The 10295-nt window shown below is 51.0% G+C and overlaps 1 pseudogene; it reads left to right on the forward strand.

Annotated features, from left to right (window-relative positions):
• The first annotated feature begins 8905 nt into the window (after nucleotides 1-8905).
• Nucleotides 8906-9057, forward strand: LOC144675781 (U1 spliceosomal RNA; annotated as a pseudogene).
• The last annotated feature ends 1238 nt before the right edge of the window (nucleotides 9058-10295 follow it).

The following is a 10295-nucleotide window of genomic DNA, read 5'->3' on the forward strand; positions in this document are numbered from 1 at the left end:
CAATTATATCTGGAGTCAGGCAGGGCTGTCCTCTCTCGCCTGTTCTTTGCCGAGTCCATCAGGAAGGATCCGGGCATTAGAGGAGTTACGATCCCAGGCAGTGGAGGCACTCAGATCAAAGCCTCCCTGTACATGGACGATGTCGCCGTCTTCTGTTCTGATCCGCTGTCGGTGTGCAGACTGATCCACATCTGCGACCAGTTCGAACTGGACTCGGGAGCCAAGCTAAATCGTGGGAAGAGCGAGGCCATGTTCTTTGGGAACTGGGCTGACCGATCCTTTGTCCCCTTCACCGTCAGTGCTGACGGCCTGAAGGTGCTGGGGATATGGTTCAGAGGGACCGGGGTATGCGTTAGAAACTGGAAGGATCCAGTGTCTATGGTGAAAAGGAAACTGGGAATCTGGGAGCGACGCTTCCTCTCCGTTGCGGGTAAGAACCTGGTCATCAGGTGTGAGGCACTCTCGCTGTTGCTGTACATGGCGCAGGTCTGGCCCATTCCAGACTGCTGCGCGACGGCGATCATCCGAGCCATCTTCCCCTTTATCTGGAGGTCGAAAATGGATCGTGTCCGCAGGGACGCGCTGTATAAGCCTCTAGATAAAGGGGGAATAAACGTGCCCAACATCGCCCTCATACTGATGGCCACCTTTGTGTGCGGCTGCATCAAGCGGTGCGTAGACCCTCAGTACGCAAACACCAAGTGTCACTACGTGCTGAGGTTCTACCTGTCCCCGGTGTTGCGAAGGATGGGTCTGGCCACGCTGCCGCGGAACGCTCCAAGTAGTTGGACCGCGCCGTACCACCTGTCCCTGGTGGAAAAATTGATGCAGAAAAACACCTTTGACCACAAGTCCATCAGGCAGTGGTCAGCACGTAACGTCCTAGAGGCCCTGAGGGATAAGGAGAGGGTGGACCCTGTGGGATGGTTCCCCGAGCAGACTGTCAAAGTCATTTGGCAGAATGCCTCATCGCCAGAACTTTCCAACAAGCACCAAGACGTAGCTTGGCTGGTGGTGAGAAAGGCCCTCCCCGTCAGATCCTTCCTACACGCCAGGAAGCTCACCCCCTCTGCACGTTGCCCTCGAGGTGGCTGTGGTGGGGAAGAGACCGTTGTCCACCTCCTTGTGGATTGTGCCTTTGCAAAGAAAGTCTGGAGAGAGATGCAGTGGTTTCTGTCGAGGTTCATCCCGAGCAGTTCTGTGACACAGGACTCTTTGCTCTACGGGCTGTTCCCAGGGACACACACCGAGACAAACATCGACTGCAGCTGGAGGATCATCAACTCGGTGAAAGACGCTCTTTGGTCTGCCCGAAACTTGTTGGTCTTCCAGCACAAAGAGTTGTCCCCGACCGAGTGTTGCGGACTGGCACATTCCAAGGCCGAGGACTGCGTGCTGAGGGACGCACTAAAGCTTGGGGCAGCTGCCGCAAAGGCGCAATGGGGAAGGGTCGCTGTCTAAGACCCTTCTGCCACAGTGTACCGAGGGACTGGGAACTGTTTAGAGCCCCTCGGGCTGTACAGCTCACAATAAATGTACGCCCTTTGTTTTGATCATTTCCGATTTCATGATCTATCTCTAAATCACAAAATCTTGATACTGCTTTGTGATGTCACAGAATTTTTTACAGTGTGGAAGGAGGCCATTCGGCCTATCAAGTCTGCACTGGGTCTCTGAAAGAGCCTTCCACCTAGTCCTACTCCCCTGCCTCATCCCCGTAACCTTGCACATTCTGTCTTTTCAGGTAACGATCCAATTCCCTTCTGAATACCTCGATCGAATCTGCCTCCAGCACCCTCTCAGGAATTTTGTTCCAGACTCCAACCACCCTCTGGGTGAATTAATCTTTCCTCACATCACATTTACTCCTTTTGCCAATTATTTTGAATCTGTGCCCTCTAGTCCTTGATGTTCACTTGAGTGGAAACAGTTTCTCACGATTTACCTTGTCCATATCTCTCAGGATCTTGAATACCTCCACCAACTCTCCTCACAGCCTTCTTTTCTCCAAGGAAAACAGTCCCATCCTCTCCAATCTATCCTCATAGCTACAGTTCTTCATCCCGGGAATCATTCTTGTGAATCTCCTCTGTACCCTCTCCAATGTCTTCACATCCTTCCTCAAGTATGGCGCCCAGAACTGGACGCAGTATTCCAGATGAGGCCTAATTAGTGTCTTATACGAGTTCAACATGACCTCCTTACTCTTGTACTCAATGCCCCTATTAATAAAGCCTAAGATACTATCTGCTTTATTAACTGCTCTCAACACGTCCTGCCATCTTCAATGGCCTATGTACGTCTGAGTTCCCTCTGTTTGTGCACCTCTTTTAGAGGCTCTTCCTTTATTTTATGCTGTCTCACCATATTCTTCCTGCCAAAATGGATCACCTCACACTTCTGTACATTGAACTTCATCTGCCACTTGTCTGCTCAATCCACCAACACGTTGAAAGAACCGAGGAATACTCTGGTACAAAAGTTCAACACTCGGAGTCCAGATGCAATATTCAAGTGGTTCCTTTATTACGCATGCGGGGAGCAAACACTGGGCAATCCAGGCACTTCTCCACCGAGGTTCAAATGAGCACAGTTTATATATCTTTTATTATCAGTAACTTAATGGTATTAATTAGACAAAGGCCACAGCACAATGACCCCCTGGTTGACTGAGACCTGATCCCTTTGTTGGACGTACATTATTCACGCGTGTCCGATACTAACTGGGAGCCGGGGTTCCCTTGTATCCTGAGCGGGTGTGATGGTTTCCTCTGTGGGTAATTTCTAATATACAACCCTCCGTTCGGTTGTACCCACATTTGTCCAGCACCACCCCCGTTCCAACTGGTTGGGAGCAAATTGTGAGGCTACCTTTCCTCCTGCACCCACTCAGTGATACCCCGTGTATGCCCTCATTCTTGCGTATGGCATGCATATCTATGGGGTAGTACCGGAGGGAGTCATTGTCTCGGATTAACCCAATGTTCTCCACTTGATACTGAGGGTGTGGGCCCGTGTCTGCTGTGACTGAGGGGATTGCCCATACCTATCACGTTCATTTGGTTTGAGGTGCACTTCTGAATCACCGCATACACCCTGGTCACTCCTTTCAATGTACATGCGTCGATGACGCCTGGGTTCTTGGCCATCCCCCACTACCGGGCACTGTTGATCCAGCCCAGTACCTCCCCCCTTTGGATCTGGCCCAGATTGTGTCTTAATTGCCCGATCATCCACTGGCCGTAAGCTGGCTTTTTTGGGTGCTGCCCTCTTGTCGTTCCTCCCTTTCTGTTAATTGGCTGGTGGCTTTAGCATGGGTCTCTATAACGTGTACGCTTTCCAATACAGATGCCACACTCTTGCCCCCTAGGGCCGCTGCCGTTTCACCACCCCTCGCTACTCTCATGAGCAAGCTGCCTCATGATCCCTTTAAGATTCGTGACCTCGGAGTTGATTCCTTGAATGTCGAGAGAGTTTACCAGGGAAGTCCCTGTGTTCACCCCTGTCAGTACATTGTTAACTAACTCTCTCTCCTGGCGGTGGAAAGCAGGATGTCCCCTGAATCTAGTGGCACCCGTGGCGTCGGCCGGCTGATTAATCACAGCCTTACTCAGTAATTTGTACAGTTTTCGTAGGGGCGCTTGGTTACTGCAATACTCAGGCAGTTGCATACCTGCCAGGTTCACAATTACCTGTACAATTTCATGTTTAACATTATCATACAAGAGTTCACCGTCCGTATACAGTACCAGTTCATTCTGTGGCCCAGGGGTCATGTCTGGGCAAGATAGTCTCTTGTCGTGTCCTGTGATAGCGGGGTGGTGTCGGTCCGGGGGTCCGCCGTTGCAGTCAACTCTCCGTGTTTGGCCCTCAAGATCCAATGCCAGGTATCTGTCATTCCCAAGTCCTCCTCCCCGGGACAGTGACCCCAGTTGTTGTTGTCCTGGGGTGTGAAGGTAAATTGCGAAAAATCTCTCACACACTGTATCTGGACCTGTGCCCCCTTCGCACATGTCCAGGGTCCGTCCGAACCATCGCTGATCTGGAAGCATAGTGGGCCCTCATTTTTCCATCGGAGTTCCGTTCCCGAATGCGAGCTCTGCCCTAGGCTCTCACCATCGCTCATTCCAATGGATAGTTGCGTAAGCCCGGTGCCACACTTGAAGAGCATTGACCTTTCCGTTGTGACATTCACACCTCCTTTCACGCAATATCCGTCGCTGACATTCTTGTAGTATAAGCCCATACCGGCCACTGCTTCACGGTTTACATTCTGTATGCCGGTGGCTGCGATAGCCAGGGCCCTGGTAATGATCATGGACACCCAGCTTTTTTCCATCTTGGCGTGGAGGTTACCCGGTTATTGTTATTTCTGTAATGAAGCACACTGCTGGTGATCACCAGGGTTTAGGTTGGATATAAGAGGCAGCTTTCTCCTTTACGTCCCTCCTTGTGCACAGCCCACGGTGACCCTCCCCGTAGTTGAGGATTCCCCCTTTTGTCTTTCAGATGGCCAGTCCTCCAGATCGGGAATGAATCCTAAACCACTTGGCCTACACAGTACGGACTGCTCGTTGCCCGTTTTCCCCCCGCTGCCTGGTAATTTAGTCTCTCTTACTTACATCATACCTTTTCAGTTGCGACCAGTGTTTCCACCTAGCTTTTCCCTTCATACCGACGCAGGCACGTGAATAATTCCGTACGGTCCAGTCCATTTTGGGGCAAAAACTGGTTGGCTAGGGGTGATATGAACAAACACCATGTCTCCGACCTCAGCCGGTGGTGACGGGAGTCCCCCTTTTGTCCTCTCTTCTAAATCCCTGATAGCCTGTTGGTCCTTCACTTCCTGTTGTAATTCCTTTAGCTGTCCATCCAATTGCTTAATATCGTTTTTAATTTTATCTCTGATGGGTCCCATATCCTCACTTCCGGTGGCTCTGCCCTCTGGCAAGCGCATAGCCCTCCCGGTCAGCAACTCATAAGGGGTTAAACCAGTTGTCCTGTTGGGGGTAGCCCTCAGTCGCATCAATATGCAGGGGAGCACATCCACCCATCCCCTACTAGTTGCTGTGTTTGCCATTGCAATAGCATTTTTTAACGTGCGGTTCATACATTCTTCCATTCCTGAGCTTTGTGGACGGTCAGGTACGTGAAATTTCTGTTTTACTCCGAGCAGCTCACACGTCCTTTTCATAATACTGTCCGTAAAATGCGCTCCTTGATCCGAATCTATCTGTAAAGGGATTCCCCATCTTGGTACTACTTCAAAAGCGAGGATCTTTGTGGCCGTGGTGGCGCTGCAGTCCCTGGTGGGGAAAGCTCTAGTGAACCTCCAGTGCACCTACACCCCCATAGTTACAATATGCCTCAAACTTCCAATTGCCATATTCATGGGCACTCTCGCCCTTTTCTTGTTTTACTCCAGTCACTGTATTCCAATTAACTGGGGCTTGCCCTAAGACTTGTGCCATTTCTGCTCTAAAGGCTCGGAAATCAGCTTGCTGCTGTCCCTGGTCTGCAGCGATATCATTACACCAGGTTCCGTCCTGATACGCTTGCTGCAGCCGTCCCCAAAACGCCTCAGGTAGTTTTATCCGGACTAACCCGCGAACGTCCCTGTTATGGAGATCGTGGCATTGCCGTATTTCCCTCAATTTTTGCCAAAACGACTCATTTCCATGTCTAGGTTTTAGTTGGGGTAATTTGTTTCCAATAGCTTCATGGTTGCGCTAGGTGACAGGGACACATACGTGGTTCTCAGTTGCGCCGGGAAGCCCCCGTTATAGCTCTCTGTCCGTGTATTGGCGCCTGGGCCGGCTGCCCATTTTGTGCCGGTACGGCCGCTTGAGCACAGCGTAGATACACCTGGTCGCGGCCAGACGGGTCCATCCGTTTCAGGATAGACTTCCTGTTTGTGTCCCGCGCGTTCGCAGTCAGATCCACCGACGTCAAGCCGGTGTTCTCCGACCACTGCCTCCTACTGGTTGACTGTCACTTGGAGGAAGACCAGAGGGTGGGCAGGGGGGCATGGAAGCTAAACGTGCAACTGCTGACCCCAGAGCACAGCGAGGAGCTCAAGAGGTCTTACAAAGGCTGGAGAACCGTGAAACCCCTCTTTGAGTCCCTGACACAGTTGTGGGAAGCGATCAAGGGAAACATCAAGACGTTTTTCATCCTCAAAGGCACCCAGAAAGCTAGAAAGGAACAGAGTGAAAGGTCCCGACTCCAGAAAAACCTGCAGAATCTGCTCCTGCTGCAGTCGATGGGGGTCGATGTCAAGGAGGAACTCCAAGAGGTGAAGGGCCAGCAAGCCTCGCTCTTTGCCTCGGAGGCCTCCAAGATCATCTTCCGTTCCAGAGTCCGCTCCGTGGAGCAGGATGAGACGTGCTCACATTTCTTCTTCCAAAAGTAACAGAGAGAGCTCTGTGATCAGCAGCCTGAAGGAAGAAGACGGCTCACTAAAGTCATCGCAGTCCGACATTTTGAGGATCAGCAAATCCTTTTATGCCCGATTGTATGACGTGAAGCCCACAGACAGCACGGCCTCCCAGTCCTTCCTGTCCTCCATCACGGAGGTCTTAGACGACAGTACATGGGAGAGCCTGGACAAACCGCTAACTCCTGACGAACAGACTAAGGCCCTTGAGTCCTTCGAGAAGAGTAAAACTCCCGGAAGCGACGGCTTGCCAGCGGAGTTGTATTCGGCTCTGTGGGACTGGATGGGCCCGGACCTGCTAGAAGTGTACGAGAGTATGCTCCTGGCCGGCAGCATGTCAGAATCCATGAGGAAAGGCATCATCACCCTCATCTACAAGCACAAGGGGGGAAGGGAGGAAATTAGAAATTGGCGACCCATTTCGCTGTTGAATGTGGACTATAAGATTCTGTCCAAGGTCATCGCCAACCGTGTCAAATCCGCTCTGGAATTGGTGATCCACCATGACCAGACCTGCACTGTGCCGGGCAGGAAGATCTCGGACAGCCTCGCGCTGCTCAGGGATACGATTGCCTATGTACAGGACAGGTGTGTGGATACCTGCCTCATCAGCTTGGATCAGGAGAAGGCCTTTGACAGAATATCGCACACCTACATGGTGGATGTGCTCTCCAAATTGGGGTTTGGGGAGGGAATTCGAAATTGGATCCAACTGCTCTACACTAACATCAGTAACGCAGTCTCGATCAATGGGTGGGAAACAGATAGCTTTCCGATTAAATCTGGAGTCAGGCAGGGCTGTCTTCTCTCGCCTGTTCTTTTCGTGTGTTGCATAGAACCCTTTGCCGAGTCCATCAGGAAGGATCCGGGCATAAGAGGAGTGACGATCCCAGGCAGTGGAGGCACTCAGTTCAAAGCCTCCCTGCACATGGATGATGTCGCCGTCTTCTGCTCGGATCCGCTGTCGGTGCGCAGACTGATCCACATCCGCGACCAGTTCGAACTGGCCTCGGGAGCCAAGGTAAATCGTGGGAAGAGCGAGGCCATGTTCTTTGGGAAGTGGGCTGACCGATCATTTGTCCCCTTCACTGTCAGGGCTGACGGCCTGAAGGTGCTGGGGATATGGTTCGGAGGGACCGGGGCATGCGTTAGAAACTGGAAGGAGCGAGTGTCTATGGTGAAAAGGAAACTGGGCATGTGGGAGCGACGCTCCCTCTCCATTGCGGGTAAGAACCTGGTCATCAGGTGTGAGGCACTCTCGCTGTTGCTGTACGTGGCGCAGGTCTGGCCCATTCCACACTCCTGCGTGGTGGTGATCACACGAGCCATCTTCCGCTTTATCTGGAGGTCAAAAATGGATCGTGTCCGCAGAGACGCGATGTACAAGCCTCTAGATAAAGGGGGAAAAACCGTGCCCAACATCGCCCTCATACTGATGGCCACCTTTGTGTGTGGCTGCGTCAAGCGGTGCATAGACTCTCAGTACGCAAACACCAAGTGTCACTACGTGCTGAGGTTCTACCTGTCCCCGGTGTTGCGAAGGATGGGTCTGGCCACGCTGCCGCTGAACGCTCCAAGTAGTTGGACCGTGCCGTACCACCTGTCCCTGGTGGAAAAATTTATGCAGAAAAACACCTTTGACCACAAGTCCATCAGGCAGTGGTCAGCACGTAACGTCCTAGAGGCCCTGAGGGAAAAGGAGAGGGTGGACCCTGTGGGATGGTTCCCCGAGCAGACTGTCAAAGTCATTTGGCAGAATGCCTCATCGCCAGAACTTTCCAACAAGCACCAAGACGTAGCTTGGCTGGTGGTGAGAAAGGCCCTCCCCGTCAGATCCTTCCTACACGTCAGGAGTCTCACCCCCTCTGCACGTTGCCCTCGAGGTGGCTGTGGTGGGGAAGAGACCGTTGTTCACCTCCTTGTGGATTGTGCCTTTGCAAAGAAAGTCTGGAGAGAGATGCAGTGGTTGCTGTTGAGGTTCATCCCGAGCAGTTCTGTGACACGGGACTCTGTGCTCTACGGGCTGTTCCCAGGGACACACACCGAGACAAACATCAACTGCAGCTGGAGGATCATCAACTCGGTGAAAGAGGCGCTTTGGTCTGCCCGAAACTTGTTGGTCTTCCAGCACAAAGAGTTGTCCCCAACCGATTGTTGCGGACTGGCACAATCCAAAGTCCAGGACTACGTGTTGTGGGATGCACTAAATCTTGGAGCAGCTGCCGCAAAGGCGCAATGGGGAAGGGTCGCTGTCTAAGACCTTTCTACCACAGCGCACCGAGGGACTGGGAACTGTTTAAATCCCCTCGGGCTGTACAGCTCAAAATGAAAGGCTGTAAATGATTGTAATATTGTTTGTACTGATGCACCTGGTGATACATTTTGTAAAAGTTTAACCTGGATTGTACCCTTGTAATGTTGTTATTGAAATGGTTTGGAATGTGATTGAAGATATTTTATGAATAAAGTATATTTTTGCAAAAAAAAGAAAAAAAAGGTTCTCCCAGGACGAGGCTAGCCCATTGCACTTCGGGTGTGCTAACGCCTGCGATGTCCCCAAATGCGGGATACTCGACTGCAAAATTTGTGGTAGTGGGGGACTGCGTTCGCGCTCTCCCCTGATTCACAATTCAAAAAATAGATTTCATCATATCTTTCATTTTCTCTTCTATTTCCTGTCAGCAACCTTTTCTGAAAAAAGAAATATATAACCCCCAATGTGTGCTCTTCAAAATCTATACTGGACTGGTTATTTAGTTTTTTCTTTCCTCCTCGCAAATATTATCCAACCCCCATTCTTTTCCTCCCTGTCATTATCAGCCGGCAATTATTCCATCTCTGCATCATTTTCGCCAGACCGTTTGTTTTGTGGCCGCCAAATTACTCGCGCCATTTTTAACCCCGCGTTTGCCCACTCAAAAATCTCTCTCAAACAACCCCCATCTAACACCCAACCCACCATCACAACAGTCCCCACACTCCCAGCACCGCCCCACCCCCTATCTCTCTGGACGTCTGTATAAATACAAACTCATATCAGTCAGCTATTAACTCATATGCATTCACCATTTTAAACATGTAGCAGCGACCCCTCACTATTTCAAACATGAACAAGCACCCTGTCCCCATGTTCATTCAAATTACCCCCCTCCGAAACGAACAGCAGCCTCCCACCTCCTCTGTATAATCTCCCCCTTAATCAGCCCCCTGTGTGACTCCTACCTTCTGAAACTCCTGCCTCCTCTCCCCATGTGTAAAGTCTTTCCCTGCCCCTTCTGCAGCTCACTTCCCCTGCTGTGGGTCCATCAATTCACCTGTGATTATTCCTTGAAGGCTTAAATAGCGCAAAGCGAAGAAATAAACAGAAAGAAAACTGGAGAAAGGCAGATAGAAACCTAAACCCTCAGTAAAATGACCACCGGGAATCCCGTTTAACCGTCAGAATGATCGCGCAGCCCAAATTACACGCATTATCCCTGAATTATAACAAGATTTTAGGCAGCTTCACTTTAGGACTTTTCATTTCCTCTTGTGGGGCTCCTGTTCCTCACACACTGGAGGCTAACATGTAAGTTTTAGATTGCAAGGCTAGGCTACTTTAACCCCAAGATTTTCTTTTTGAAACTCCAGGCCCACAGTCCAACAGGAACTGGTTAACCGGAGCCACCGAAAACCAGGGTCCCGGAGAGGAATTGAAATCTCGGGGTAAGAAACGGACACAAACTCACGTGGGCCCATGGAGCACGGCCTTGGAGAAGGTCTCAGGAAACTCCTGAAGAAGAAGAGTCCTTGTCCCAGTCTGGATCTTCAGATTGCAGGTTTCAAAATAAAAATTCTTTGAGGGGTGGGGGAGAAAATT

Source organism: Cetorhinus maximus, unplaced genomic scaffold (assembly GCF_964194155.1).
Source record: "Cetorhinus maximus unplaced genomic scaffold, sCetMax3.hap1.1 HAP1_SCAFFOLD_1153, whole genome shotgun sequence".
NCBI classification, from domain to species: domain Eukaryota; kingdom Metazoa; phylum Chordata; class Chondrichthyes; order Lamniformes; family Cetorhinidae; genus Cetorhinus; species Cetorhinus maximus.